The sequence below is a fragment of the Patagioenas fasciata genome, chromosome Z, assembly GCF_037038585.1.
Source record: "Patagioenas fasciata isolate bPatFas1 chromosome Z, bPatFas1.hap1, whole genome shotgun sequence".
Lineage (NCBI taxonomy): Eukaryota > Metazoa > Chordata > Aves > Columbiformes > Columbidae > Patagioenas > Patagioenas fasciata.
In genome coordinates, this window is record NC_092560.1 from 15,092,338 (window position 1) to 15,108,041 (window position 15,704).

General features: G+C 37.4%; 1 long non-coding RNA gene across 1 annotated transcript; it reads left to right on the plus strand.

Annotated features, from left to right (window-relative positions):
- Nucleotides 1-9,589: 9,589 nt before the first annotated feature.
- LOC139826467 (uncharacterized) lies at nucleotides 9,590-15,497 on the plus strand. The gene is made up of 4 exons (XR_011736546.1): nucleotides 9,590-9,823; nucleotides 11,787-11,863; nucleotides 13,205-13,284; nucleotides 14,390-15,497. It is a non-coding gene; the product is annotated as an uncharacterized lncRNA (long non-coding RNA).
- The last annotated feature ends 207 nt before the right edge of the window (nucleotides 15,498-15,704 follow it).

Below are 15,704 nucleotides of genomic sequence, written 5' to 3' on the forward strand. Positions count from 1 at the left end.
AGTATGGGAATACAGCTGTGTGAAGTGAGATTTATTTTTTTTTATTAGTGTAGGAGGGTATTACTGTTGGGGACTGTTAGCTTGCTGGTGGAGAAGTCTGGGGGTGGAGCTGCAGAACATGTGCAGAAAAGTGACCAAATAAAGCTTGAAGTGTGTTACAATTTTCCATCATTTCAGAATATAACTTAACAATATTGATTGCATGCAAAATCTCACAGTAGTCTTTGGTTCGTAGCACTTCTTGTCTCTATCAGCTTTCTTGTTAAATTACTTTCATTCAACCACTCAACCTGGGATGAGAAAGCAATGCAGTTAATGCCATGAGAGCAGCTGACATCAGCTGACAGTTGTTACATTTCAAAAAAATCATCCTTCTGGACATAATCTATGTAGGAGTTCCTATGCCAAGATTTTTTTTTTGGTGACTAAACAATTAATTCAAGCCAAGTTCCTTGCAAAAATGTTAAATGAAAGGTGGACTATTTCAATCAAAAATAAAAAATAAATTAAGACACACTAGGGAGACATTTTATGATTTTAAATAATCCACAACTAAGTGATAATCACTAATGTACCCCCAGTGCAGGAAATATAATTACATAGTTATATACCATGCTTTTTGTAAGAAAAACCCCTTGCAAAGAGTGTGTAACACACTGTGCTTCTCATGCTGTAGTCTAACAGAGATGAAGAGATACTAACAACAATTTTGCCAAGAAATCATGCAAACTTAAGATAAATACAGTTATTTTAAAGTACTTGATTCAGGAAAATATGTGAAATTACCAGTAGTGTTGATGGCTGCTGAGATATGTTAATAAATTATGTGGTAACAATAACTTGGGAATGAAAAAGGCTGTAGACACACAAAGAAAAAATGTGTAGATGCTCAAAGATTAAATGACTCGCAGTAGATGGATTGGCTGGCAATGGGCTCATTTTATGGTGGTCTGCGTGGCATCTGTTGTGGTTTAACCCGAGCTAGCAATACAACCATGACAGCTGCTCACTCCCTCCCTCCCCCACCTCTGCCACCAACACGGGAGAGAATCAAAAGGGAAGGGAGAAACTTGGATTGAGATAAACACAGTTTAATAAAGTAACAAAATAGTAATACACTACTAGTAAAAAAAAATATATATATAAAAAATAGAAATAAAAGATACTCAGGGCAATTCCTCATGAACTCTCTCCACAATAGAGCAGCCAGTTCAAGCAAGCCACACCTAGTCCTAACGCTGATCACAGAGAGAGAAAAAGAGAGGAAAAAGGCAGAAAAGTCCAGAGGCCTCTGCAGGATGGCAGAAGGCTGAGCTAAGTGTCCTGACCGAACTCTCCCAGCTTGGTAACAAGAATGAACAAGAGAAAGCAGAAGAGTAAATTGGAAGGCCCCGCTCTTAAATCTAGAACATGATGCTAATGGGATGGAATACTCTCATTGAACAGTCTGGATGTCAGTCAAGTTCTGCCCCATCCATGACCCCATTCCTCACTGTCTCATGCCTCTAAGCAGGGCACCCAGAATGTCCTTGACTCTCAGATAAGAACAATTAAAAATAGTAACTCTGTGCTAGGCTGTTACCTCTTGTTCTCAAACTAAGTCCAAATATTGATCATGCTAGCTATGAAAAAAAAAAAAAAAAAAAAAAAGGTTTCTAACTGTATGAAGAAAATTAACCCATTTTCAGTCAAACCAGCACAGTATCATATAGTTTTTGTGTAAAGAGGTTAAAAAAAAAAATCAATACCAGCAGATATTAAGGGAAAAATGTGTTACATAACAGGGTATACATTTGTTTGAACATCATCAGTCATATGTAGAGAGATTGCAAGCGAGGTGTGCACAAGTTTAAATTAACTTGACAACACAGACAAAAGGCAGCTGGTTTTAACAAGCCATTTGGCTAAGCCTTGGTGCCATGACCCCAGTGAGACACCCAGGCAGCCTCTGCTGGCAGGGCAGGAGCAACCAAACGCTGCAGGAAGTGTCCAGATCTCTGAACTGCGAAATAGTTCTCTTCTTCAGTACCTCTGGTACAATGAATATACGATGGAGGATGGTTTAATGTTTTCTTTAAGGACACAAGTGACAGCTTATTGGGTAGATCCTGTTTGGTTTTCTAAATAAGCTCTTGGGAGAGAGCTGCATCTTGTATTTCTACCAGATGAGACACCATATAGAAAGTAGTCAGGTAACACAGGGACCAAACCGTGTGTTAAACTGCTTAGCACAGGCGAGTTTATGCAGTCCTATGCAGCTTGAGGCAGCCAGAGGGATGATACTAATGAACACTTACGTATTTTGTGGACTGAAATTTGTGCAGCATTTGCTGGGCTCTTCTGAGAATCTGAATTTTATATCTACATGTGTTAGTGTTTTTGTGAAATTTTGTGAATTTAGCATTGGGACACATCAGTACATCAGTAAAACAAAATGCAGTTTTTTAAACTTTGTGTTTGGTAGAACAATCCCTAGGATTTCTGTCTCCCACTCAATTCCATCAAGTTGCTGATGGAGCAGAAAGCCTGGAAAAAACAATCTTGAAAGTAGCTCCTTAAGTTTCCAATTCAGCAAGTAATGATGTCAGTAGAAGTTTAATAGAAATAAATAAAAGACTGAAATCAATGAGAAGAACAAATCCTAAAAGCTAGGCATTTGACAGGATGCAGTAACAAGGCCTGTAGTGGGACTGTAGTGGGCCATAGTGGGATAAAAATTATTTTTTCTGTTGTTGTTGACAGAAAAAAATAACTGAAAAATTCTATGAGCAGAGAAACTGTGGAATGATCCAAAAAGCATCTGCAGTAAAAAGATCAACTAATTTTACCTCAAAGTCTTGTTACAATGAACATTGACAGACAAAATAAAAGTAAATCTGGGTTATTCTTGTAAAGCAAAGGATGCCAGATGTACTAGGGAGGATGGCTCTGTGCACAGTCAGTCACAGAAATTCACATTCTATGAAGGTTCCTAGAATCACAGAGGTAGCCAACTGAAACTATTTTCTTGACGTTTTGGTTATGCAGAAATTAAAAATAAGTCACGATGGTTAAAAACAACGTAAAGATGAGAGAGACAACATGGGAAACCCAAGCTCCTAAATTTAACTTGAATGTATCACCTATTGGAGAAGTAACCTGTACATTTAATGAAGAATCATTCTAATGGTAAGAGCAGCTACCTGTTTGAAAAGGACACTACAAAGTGCTTACACTCTCTACAACCAATGTTTCAAAACCAAATTTTCTCACCAAGTTTAGTAAATTAATACAGTAAGTCTCATAAGTGAGGCATGTCAGATCAAGTAAGAAAGTAAAAAATCAGACTGTTTTTTTCCCTCATTAAAAGTTTATTATTATTAATAAATTATTTTCATTTAAAAAAAAGAAAAACAGTTCCTTTGGGAATTGCTCAGGCAATTAAACATTTAAAGACAAGTCAGGTCAGTAATACATAACTCAATTAGGAAAACAGTGAATCTTAGAATTTTAATCAACTTAATGAAGTTGTTAATAAATCTCTTTCTCCTGAGGATAGCGCTAATTCTAAAAACTTAAACAAAATTAAACATTATTTTCACTATAAGGAAAGAAAGCGTATTCAACAACATATGAAAGCAAGAATCTTTGTACAAGTAGCTATCATATATTAAGACAGCAACTGTCCTTTGGCTGTTCTTGAAATTCAACATTGTGATATAGACATACTTAACTGGAGTTTGTTCTTGTTCTTCCTGTCCTACATGCAACAAACAGTCATTTGCTAGATCCATTACCACACAGTCCTCAGTTCCACCAAGGTGACTCTACATTGCAGCAGATAGTAATAAAATGACTTCCTACTTGTTTATAATTATTCGGCATGAATACAGTTTCGTAATTTTAGTAAAGGTCTGTAGGAGAGTGTCATAAGGACTTGTTCCAAAAATAAGCAGTTAAATATCAACACAAAATATAAGGAGACCTAGGCTTTTTTTAATTATTGTTTACTGTTTCTCTTTTTTTTTTTTTAAATTTCTTTCTCAAAAAAGTCCAGTCTGTTACATAGGGAACTATGAGTCAGTATTTTAACATCTAGTTTTACCTGATTATTTAAAGAATTGTTAGGTATACTGGAATCCCGTCTCTCCAAACATTGAAGTTTTATAACCATCTATTTCTTCTAAGAATCTGATTTATTTTTCTTACCTTGTTTTTCTGGAAGAAATATGAATAATGTGAAAAGAATCATTATTATTTTTAAATAAATATGATAAGAATCAAAATGACTAAGAAGAAATCTTTGACCTGTCACTGCCCAGTTGTTCTCAACTATTCCATTTAATTTCTTACATGTAGTATACTGCAGCAACACTTGGATAAAACTGACAGTGTTAACATCTTATATTATTTTGAGAAGAAAATTGATTTTGTATAGAGACCCTAACAAGACAGACAAGTGAAGAGAGATATTTAGCTCCTACTGCAAGGAAAACCAAATATTTTTCCATTGTACCAAGTGTGGTTTAGAATAATTTTCACTTCATGGTTGATCGACAGGAGTCGTAACACACAACTTCTTAAGTTGAAAAAGAAATATGAATGTTGTAATAAAAACAACTGTGTTATCTACTCGTCATGCACTTTTTAATGAAAAGAAAAAAAAAAATACTGAAAGGACAGTAACCCCAGATTTCTTTAAGCTTTGTAGCAAGCCCTAAATTCTACACAGACATTGAAAACAAAATGGAAAAAAAAATAACACCACCCCCCAAAATACCCACCATCACTACAAATCCCCAAAAACCCCGAAAGAAAAAGTGATGTTCTAATACGTATCTAAATCAAATAAATTAATATTTTTTAATCTAAGGGAACTCTGCTTATTTTAATACTTTAATACTAGTATTTGTATTGATGTTTATGTCTGAGTGCTAGTATGTATTCTTAATAGTGTATCAAATCAATTTGGCTTTGTTTTTAATAGAAGTATATTTCATTTTCAAGTGATCCAGTAATTTACAGTATACACTTGTAATTTTAATTTCTGACTTTGAGAATAATCTACTTTTATAAGATTTTAATTTTTTCAGGAATGAAAGCAACATTACACAATTAATGAGATACTCGCTTTGAATTGAATCATTTAGTCTCAGCAAAACTGGAAAGTACAATAACTCAATATTTTAACTCAGCTGAAGATTTTGGTGAAAAATTTAAACCTGCAGTATATGCAAACTGTTTATTTACTTCACTCCTCAGGTGAGAGTGATTTCATATACACCAGTTCACTATGGAACAAAAATATAGTATACTGGCATTCTTAATCCTACACTGAGGCAAGTTAAATGGTGCAAAAAACAAAGACTGCCCATTTCAACTAGACGATAACTCTGTGTGCTCACTAAATAGCTTTGCTTAGGGAAAAGATGTGTATTGAAAAGACTGGATTGCAAACACTTCTTTTTTATCTGTGCATAATTTCTTATTAAGCTAGTTTTGTTGGCTGCTGACACTTAATGCTCATAACCAGTTTGTGCAGCCTAGGCTGGATGCTCTATAGCTTTAACAATTAGTGAAGACAATATTGATACTGAAAATGTCTTTGCTATGCAAATTAAAAATGGAGCAATGTCTACTTGTATTATTGTATAGATTTACTCTGCATCAGAATATAATACTTGTAAGAAAGCATTCAGTCTATCCTTACGTTAGTTTTAAAAACAAAACAAATCAAACAAACAAAAACACACATAGGCAAACAACAAAAAAAAACACGGTCACAGACCACATCTTTAATTGTGAATATTTAAGAAAATCAATGCCATTTATCATCACAGAGTTGTACCAAGCTTAAAGAAAAAGCTGTAACTGGCTGTACCATGAAACAATCACTAGATCTTTGCATAAATCAGGTCATTCTTAATTTCTCTAAGTTTTATTATTTGTTTTGGGAGTAATAGGGGCTATGTTTCAAATATCTGCTGCATTAAATTCAGTGAAGAAAACTGTCCCACCTTGAAGACGTCTAATAACAAACAATAGTCAAAATTTTATTTTGTGGTTATTCTTTGGTTTGATTTTATATTAAACAGAGATTAAATTAAATAATAACAGTAATATAGTAATAGAAAATTCTGGCAGAGAGATTTTTTGGTTAATACTGGCAGCTATTTCCTTCAACAATTCTCAGACTAATGAATGCAATAATGTATGAGCAGAATGATCTACTCTTTGAAAATTCCTAATTATAATTTTGCATAAAATTTAGATATTTAGAATGAATAAACGATGGAACATTATCTCTTCCTAGGTTATTAGGAATTTAAAGCCTTGTCAGATGTCATTTTTAAGGTAATTTTCAATAAGGCATTTGATTTAACCTACAAATTTGAAGAAATATCTTAATTTCATTTTCTACATATAGACAAAATGGAATAAAATTAACATGAGAAGGTGAAAACACAAAAATGGAGAATTTCCTCTGAGTTACGCCAATAGAAGCTGGAAGAATTTCTGCCTAGACCACTGTAAGTAAGGTAACTCTTGACAAGCAGGATTTGAAACAGTTCTACCGTACAAGTATTTCACACATCCATTGATTTACAATTACAGAAACAATGCAAATAAAAATAATTGGATATAACTCCTCCACACCTGAATTTTGGTGCTAGCCACAACGTTATTAACTATGCATGCTTAAGGGAACACCATCCTTCTTGTAATGTTTTGACAAGAAAGACTTAAAATTCTTGTCATGCTACTGCTTTGTTTAAATCTATTCCAACACTCATTGCAGTTAGTGTATGCAGTCTTACTAATATTTGTCCTTTAATTCTCCTTGCAAAAGAGAAAGGACATCATGGGCCATAAAGCTGAGAGGACAACTCTACAACTTCTCCTGAGTATAGTGCGTCTTCAATTTGATTATTCCTGGATTTGTCAAGGACATACATATACTTCAAACATCTCCATGTAAGGGTGACCACTACTAACTTTGCAAGATAACACAGGAGTCATAGAAGTGAGGGAATATTGCAAGAAATAAAGTGTGGGAAGAAAACAAATAAATAAGTTAATTTTGCAACATTTAGTCTTCTAGTTTGAAAGCTACCCGATTAATCTAGAAATCAGTCTGAGAAAAGTGAAAAAATCTTGTCTTTGGTTCCCAACCTCAGACAAATTTGAAACAGAATTTGGTATGTGTTATTCTAAAATTTTCCCAAATAATTTATAAATGTCTATAATGAAGACAACAACAGTAATAGTAAAACCAATCAGCAGTAAGATCAGCAGCTGGTGCAAAATGTGAGTAACGATTATATATAAAAATCAGGTTAAGAGAAAATTAAAGCTGATATTTGGTCTTGTGGATCTCTTTCTGTTTTTAAGAAGCAACATACTTAGTTATGTCTAGTGATTTCCACTGATGTAGCAATACATTTTTCTGACTGTTAATTGCAAAACAGTATAGATAATAATAGTAAAATTAATACTAGTGGTTGAAAGCAAGAGCTACTTATGTGCTTGATTCTTACTCTGTTATAAAACATACACAGTTGACTTAAAAGATTAGATCTGTAGTTTTTCATAGACATCTGGAGAAGTCTAGTCTTTTGATTTAGTTAGAGCTGACATACAGGTGACTGATATGAAGTGACAGGAAACTCCCAGAAAATAAAAAGCTTGACTCCTGGTCCTGTCAAATGTATCACCTGAAATGGACAGTCTCTAGAGGTCCTTTAACTGACGGTATTTCGCTCCATCTCTATCAGTATCTCTTGAAGTTCAAACTGTAACATTCACCCCTACTTATTGGAATTTCACGATTAAGAGAAAATAACCTATGGAGCTAAAAATTATATGATTAGACAAGTCTTAAGAAGTCCTTAGGGAGGTGCATGTTGAATCTTCTACATACATAACTGATTATTCCCTAAATGTCATGAAATGTCTGTGTTAGCAGAGCTTATACAGTAAACTCTTTTGTTGGTAGACCAATAAAATTAAACTTTGCTAAGAAATACATGCAGAAAATGTTAAGAAACCCATGAAAACACCTGTACTCCAAAGGACAACTTTCTACAAAACTAAATTAATTTTCCATAGAGTATTTAATCCCTTCATAGGTATTTTATGCTAGAAGAAGAAAGGATTTATACGTTCAGAGATTCAGCCAACCAAGTTAAAAGTAAATTTTACTTTTTATGATGAAAGTAAAGCCAGCTAAGCCATAGGTTTAGCCTATGGTTTAGAGGTAAAGCTTCTTTCCTGGTAAATCAGTATTTTTGAACCTAAGGGTTATTGGTTTATTGCATGAAATAGAGGTATTCTAGCATCATAAGTAAATAAAGAATTTCATAAAACTGATCAGGAGATTCCAGAAATTGGTAAGCTGGTAACTCTAAAAGAAAAAAATACTTTTGATTTTTTCTTTATGAATTACTTTAAACTGGATTTAGAAATTATTAACAAATATATTTATAAAATCTCCTGTTCAAACTCTAGAACAAAACAAACTTTTTCAAATGTTTACATTTTAGTTTGTCTCTGAACCACTCACTTTTGACCAGCAGAATGTAAGAAGTAGGTTTGACTACCTGCAATATGCAGCTCAATTTGGTATCCAAGTATGTTTGGGTGGTATTTAATATTTGAGATCATTAGTGACGAACAAAACGGTAGAAGGGCTTTTCACGTCTGCACCTGATACCATGTTCCACACTTTGTCAGACACCCCTCCTGGAATCTGACAAGACAATGCGTGTGTTGTGTATTTCTCCTAGAAGGTCCTTGCAGTGATGGACGTTTACTACCACCCTCTGATTTTGCTGGACAACATCATGGCTCAGATCTAAAGGCAAAGTTTTCTACTCTGTGGAGCACATTTTTTAAGTGATACAGTTTCTGTGACTTCTAGATAACATTAGAGGAAAGAGAGGTCAAAAGATGTATCTCAAAGAACTTATTTTTCTGGCTTAGTATTGCACTGTCTGACATGGTTGACTTTGCAGTGTAAACAAATACAGAGTTTTGGCAAACTTCTTTGTCCTTGAAGAATCATTCAATGTGCACAGAAAATCAGAATTACACATATAGCTAATTCTACATCTCAGTCTTTGAGATATGCAGTAAGAAATACCTTTGCCTACAGTGCAATGCATGCATTATTCAATTTCTTTTTCATATCATAAAAATCCATGATAGAAGGACAAGAGCAGAACTGCCATGAACTTTACCAGACAAACTGCAGTGCTATGTAGAACGTAAGTCTTAATGAGAGGTGACTACAAGTGGGAGATTTGAGGGATTTTCTTGAGGCTGAGTTGTGGAGGGGTTGCTGTTAGATGGAGATTTGTTACTGAACCAGCCAGGAATTTCAAGGCTGGGAACAGGACCTGCCGTGGGAGAGAAGCAACTCCAAAATAACAAGGCCCCAATGTGGTGTAAATCAATGGACCTATTAGCAGTGAGACTCGGTCGCGTGGACAACCCGTGAACATGGACAATATCCAATCAGCTAATGCATGCTTGGAGCGTGGATGCGTGATAACTGCATATATAAGGAGGCTTGTCTCTGTAATAAATGGCTTCGCTTGAATTCATATTGGATTGTGTGGAGTCCATGAGTTTTCGCCCTCGTAAGTGGTGATTCTGATGTGATCCGTAAGGAGAATTTACAGAAGGGGGACGACTGCTGTGGGGAACGAGCCCCAGCTGGAATGGCTCGGCTGGACCATGACTGGGACACAGTCTGCAGGCTGCGTGACTCCTGATTGTTCGCTACAGAAGTGACAGAGGAAGAATAAAGGATCCGATATTGTTGCAATGGACACCCAAAGAGGTGAGCAGCTGGGGGCAAGAGGAGACGGGGTAGGATATTTTTAAAGAAGAAGAAGAAATACTGTGGCTCCTCCTGCATATTCTCTCTAAGAGAGGGGTGAAGTATGAGGAGAGTAACCTCAAAAGACTATTAATTTGGTGCAGAAGCAATGGGTTTCCTGCCGCCCTGTTAGGAACTTTTCAAATAGAGACTTGGGAAAAAGTGGGAACGGTGTTGTTGAAGACAATCAGTGTGGCAGAATGCAAACCCCCCTCTCTCCCCCCTCCTCCTTCAGTATGGAGGGAGTAGGCACATCTCCCTCTCTCTGCTACTTGAGGCTAAACAGCTTCTTTTGTTTGACCCAGAGCACCCTGACCAGGGCCATTAGGAGAAGGGAGTGCTGAGGCGTCAGTGAGCCGCTGGGCACCTGTGACCAGTGTGGGGGATGTTTGGAGGCTTCAGGGGCACCCCACACACGCTGTGGGGGTGCAGAGAAGCTTCTAGAATGCCTACAGTCAGGTCTGATCAGCCAGTATAAAAACGGGACTCTCTCGTTGAGACTGGGCCCATTGTCGCCGGTCTCTCGGGGCTACGAGTTGAAGATGCTGCCGCCGAGACCCCCCCTCCCTGGGATAGAGACCCCGCTTGCCTTGCCAACACGGGTGTGAGTAAAACCCCTCGCAGGATTGCGAGTATATTTATCCTTTCCGTGCACATATGCACGTGTAACTTCCCGTGCTTAATACATGCACGTATAAAATTATTTCCTCGCACAATCGTGAGTGTAACTTTATATTCCGTGCACATTTGCACGCGTACTTTAAATTATTTCCTTGCACAATCACCACTGTAACTTTATATTCCGTGTACATTTGCACGTGTACTTTATTTCCTCGCACAATCGCGAGTGTAACTTTATTTCCTCACACAATTGTGAGTGTATTATAAATTTATCCTCACACAATCGCGAGTGTATTTTCCTCCCGTGCTTCCACATAAGCACGTGTAGTATTTCGTGCACATTCGCACGTGTAAGTAAATTAACTCTCGCAGAATTGCAAGTGTATTATAGATTCGCCCTCACGGAATCGCGAGCGTACGCTTTACCTTTATCTCTTTAAGAATAATCCCACACCGTGTTCAGGCAAGTGTGTACTCCTCTGGGACTCGGGCGTGGTTCCGGCATTGTTTTGGGTGAAGCCACATGCATGCACTCTGTGGACTGCCTGTTGTACCAGTTGCTGCCCCTTAATAATTTTCCTCAACTGATACCCGAACCTATATTTAAGTCACTTTCGGAGTGCTAAAACCCTGTTTCTCACTGGTTTAATAAAAAGTTGTTTTGGACCCTGTTGTCCCTTAAATTAGCCTCGAAGTGCCTCCATGACAATCAGTCACAGTGAAAAATATATTCTCAGCCTTGTAACCACCTGGAAACTGATAATTACTACAGTGAAGCAATTAAAACCTGAAAAGACTGTTATGAGCATTAATGAATCAAAACTTAAACTTGAACTTTGGGACAGTATAGGGCAGAAATCATGGGATAAAGTCAGCAATGGAGATAAAGAAGCTAAATCTTCAGTAACTACATGGAAGCTTATAATCACTATCTTAAATGATCTTAAGGCTGAACGATCTGCTGCTGCCGGAATTTTTGCAGCGTTGCAGCCTGATAGGTATCCTGAAAGCTGCTGTGAAGTTTACCCGGTTTGTGTCTTTGATACCCTCCCTATTCCATCCCCTGCTGTGCTTTCAACACCCCTGATAGTTCAGCAGCCCAGAGTCGGGGGAGGAAAAATGTCAAGCGGGTGGCCTCCTGTACCGTTGCCCAACACTAGTGAGAATAGCAACTCCAGAGGATTCTAGTCAGACAACTTGCCCAAAGAACCTGTGAAAGCTGAGAACGCTAAAGTCATAAACAAGTGTACTCTCAGTCCTTTTACCAATTTGTATGTGCCTTTACCGCCTTTTAACCCTTCAGCTTCCACGAGAGAACAGAAGGAGTCACTGGATAAGAACTGGACAACAGAACTGTGTGAAAGATCAGATCAGCTAATAGTGAGTGAATCCAACAGTTGGCAATGCAGTCGTGATGATCATGACGGGAAAGGGGGTGCTCCTGGGGACTCGGATAATATGAATAATTATGATGCTAAAAAGTATTGGTGAGAATGTGCACTGTTTTGAACCCCCCTGTTACTAATGATTCTCCAGCACCGTTCAAGTCTGCGTTATCTGATTACTCGGATGAGGATAGGGGTTTGCAGCATTTTCTTCAAACATTAAGAGGAAAAAGAGTATGTGTACATGTTGCCCTGCGATCAGATAAAAACTATGAAAGACTCAAGCAAAATTAGACCTATGCAATGTAACAGCTATAGATCATTTAGGACAGAACGATGGGGACTCGTTGAAAGGGGCATGTATCCCAGCTCTTGGAACAGACGCTAATTGACACACCACAATTACAGGTGCTATTAGTTTCTGAAATCCTGAGGCAGTCAACAGACCTTGCATATCAAGTTATAGCAGAGGTGTCTGAAACCAACAAAGCAGCCAAATCTTTTATAACTACTATCCAAAATAACAAGGCCCCAATGTGGTGTAAACCAACGGACCTATTAGCAGTGAGACTCGGCCACGTGGACAGCCCGTGAACATGGACAATATCCAATCAGCTAATGCATGCTTGGAGCATGGATGTGTGATCAGGAAATAACTGCATATATAAGGAGGCTTGTCTCTGTAATAAATGGCTTCGCTTGAATTCATATTGGATTGTGTGGAGTCCATGAGTTTTTGCTCTCGCAACTACACACATTATCACTTTATAAATTGGTAGCAGACAAGCAGTTTGCCCTTCCTGGGATCTAGATTACTACAGCAGTAGGTGAGGGTATTCATCAAGTATAATGCTATGTGATTACAGTGCTGGTTTGACTAAAAGGGAGTTAATTTTATTCATGGATTTAGAAATTTTTTTAGCAGCTGCTGTTTGGATTTAGTGTGAGAACCAGAAAATAACACCCTGGGACAGAATTAATGTTTTTCTTCAAGTAACCTTTGAGCGGTTTTGAGTTGGAACAAAGAGAATCTTTGTTATTGTCTGAGAGTCAAGGTCTTTCTGAGCTCTCTATCTGCAGGTGTGAGGCAAATAGGAAGGAAAGAATGGATGGGGCTGACCTTCACTGTCATCCGGGCTGATCAGTGAGAATATTCCATGCTATTAGCAGCATGCTTCATATTTAGTCAGAGTTGGGTTTCCTGGCTTTGGAGCCTCATTCTGATTTTCCTCTGTTTCGGCTGATTTCTATTCCAGAGCTCTTTTATTTTGAACTTTTGCCATGCCTCTGTTTTGCAGTGTCCCCTGGGGCTTTCTGCCTTTTCCTCTCTCTGCAGGACTGGCTGTTCAGTACCAGGGTACTGCTTCCTAAGACAGGTTGCTCGGTGTGGAAGCAGTTTCTGAGGACATCTGCCGAGTAATTATATATTATATTGTATTTCCATTGTATATATATTAGTAATAGTATATTATTATATTAATATTATTTGTTATTTTATTAAACTGCGTTTGTCTCAATCCATGAGTTTCTCCTTTCCATTTGGATTCTTCGATTTTCTCCCTAATTTCTGGGGGAGGGGGATTGTGCAGACAGTTATCTTGGGTTTGATTGCTCAGGTTAAACAGAGACAATTACAATTACGTGAAGAAATCTTCACACCTTGTTTTAGAGTTGAGGTAATGACTAAAGTATATCTCAGCTCTGTTTTCAGGCTTGGGATACAAGACAAACTTCTCCTTTTTGTCTTTTTTTTTTTTTTTTTTTTTTCCCCCCACTGGTTCACATGCAAATGTCTTACTTTGGCAATTTTTGCTAGTCACTGAGTGTGAATCCACCCCAGGGGGCTCAGCCTCTTCATAATTTCTTCATTTACAATCCTCTGCCTCTCTGGCAAAACGAGTCAATACTATACAGAGGTTTTTGCACCTCTATCACCTCTGAGTAGATACTCGGTCACACAGGAACTGTTCTCAGTGATTTGAAACTCCTTATGCCACTCAAGGTAACCCGGAAACATCAGCAGACAGAGTTACATATAGTAATGGAAAAAAATAATGGCGTTAAGTCGGTTAAAGAAGTTCAGTAAGCAACCCAGCTTTTCCCTAGTCATCACAGTTGCAGCAAGGCCCAATTTGGCACTTCTATAATTGAAATTGTATAAGCAGTTAAATGAGGCACAAGACAAGATGCTTGCTTCAGTCATTCACTCTGTCTGTAATCTCTCCCATGACCTTAAGAAAATTTGCTAAATTTCCCGTGACAATAACTTGTTTGGTAAGATTTTCTGAAATCCGTGAATGAAAAATGCTGTATACTTTTACAATCTGAATAATACTGGCAGAATTTCTGTCATATATACACACTCATTCAGCGTACAATCGTAATTTAAATAATTTTCTATCACGAGATAAAACCATTTCTACCAGAAGAAAATGATATACTTCTGAAAATAAGATATAAATATAAATATATTATCCTCTCGTCCGTAATCCCCCTGTTTCCCTGTTTCCCTTGCCTTCAGACTGTCCTGTCTTCAGCAGGCTAGAGCATCTCAAGCGATAGAGAAGTAGACTATGGGGATTACAGCACAAGGACCTACTCATTGTAATTTTTAAGGATGCAACTGGACTGCTGTTCTTTGGAATAATAAAATCTCCATTCACCTATTCAGCCAGCCAAAAGGACCAGATTGTGGACTCCTCATTCGTGAAAAGACACCAAAGAAACTATTTCAGTTGTGAAACAGTTGACCATTTAAATTGAAAAGTTATTGTTCTTTGTGACAAAAAGAACCTTTTAAAAAAAAAAATAAATTCTAATATCAGTGTAAAATCATTTACACTAACAGTCTGATCATTAAAATGGGTTGGATTCCAGTAAACATCCATTTAGGTATAAGAGAAGGAAACTTGAAGCAAGATACCTCTTCATACATATATCTGAGTACTACCCTAAAGCATACTGTTGTAGTGGACAAACTTAGCAACAAACCATGCTCCAGACTTCTCCATGTGGTGTGTAATCTAACTTAGTCTAACGACAGGTATGAGCAGGGTTGGAGCTGTGTGACAACCTTGAAGCACTCCCCACAACCTTAGCAGAACAAAGGGCTATGTTATGCCTTAAACGTCTGGTTTTTGTTACTTTGGGAGGAAAAGATAGATGACCATGGAGGCAGAAGATAAAGCAAATCAAAGTGTTGCTGTGAAAAACCTCATGGCCTAATTGGGGTGGTGGAGATGAACCATCTGTCAAACAAGAAACTGTCAGAAGAAACCACAAACCAACAGCTCCTCTTGATCGGCAAAACAACTAACTTCTGGTCAGTACCATGAACTTTTCGCCATGAAGACCCCAGACCCTTTTCCAGAAAAGTCTTCCTAATTAGCATGAAGAGCAAACAGAGGGAGGAGACGAACCACCCTCTCCTATTTCACATGTAAATGAACTGTGTTATGAAACATCACGCATGATATGAGGTGGTAGCACGCAAATCTTCAATGCACTCCTCCCTGCAGAGGACATTGTGGGATCGACTGACCTGTGGAGGTGCGATATCTTACTCTCTCTCTTTTTTTCTCTCTCTGGTATCTTAGTTTTCCTTCTTTCTCTCTTTTTTTTTTTTTTTTGTTTTTCTTGAACATATAAAGCTAATATCATTGTAAGTTCTGCTGCTAAAATCTAGTTAAGTTTTGCATTATAGTTACTAATCATTATGAATCCATCATTTTTTAGAAGGACTTTTTGCTGTCAATGTATTGATACATTTTGTGATATTATCACATACTTTTGCCAACTCACTGATCACTGTAATTTGTAGTCCACCAAGTGCTTTT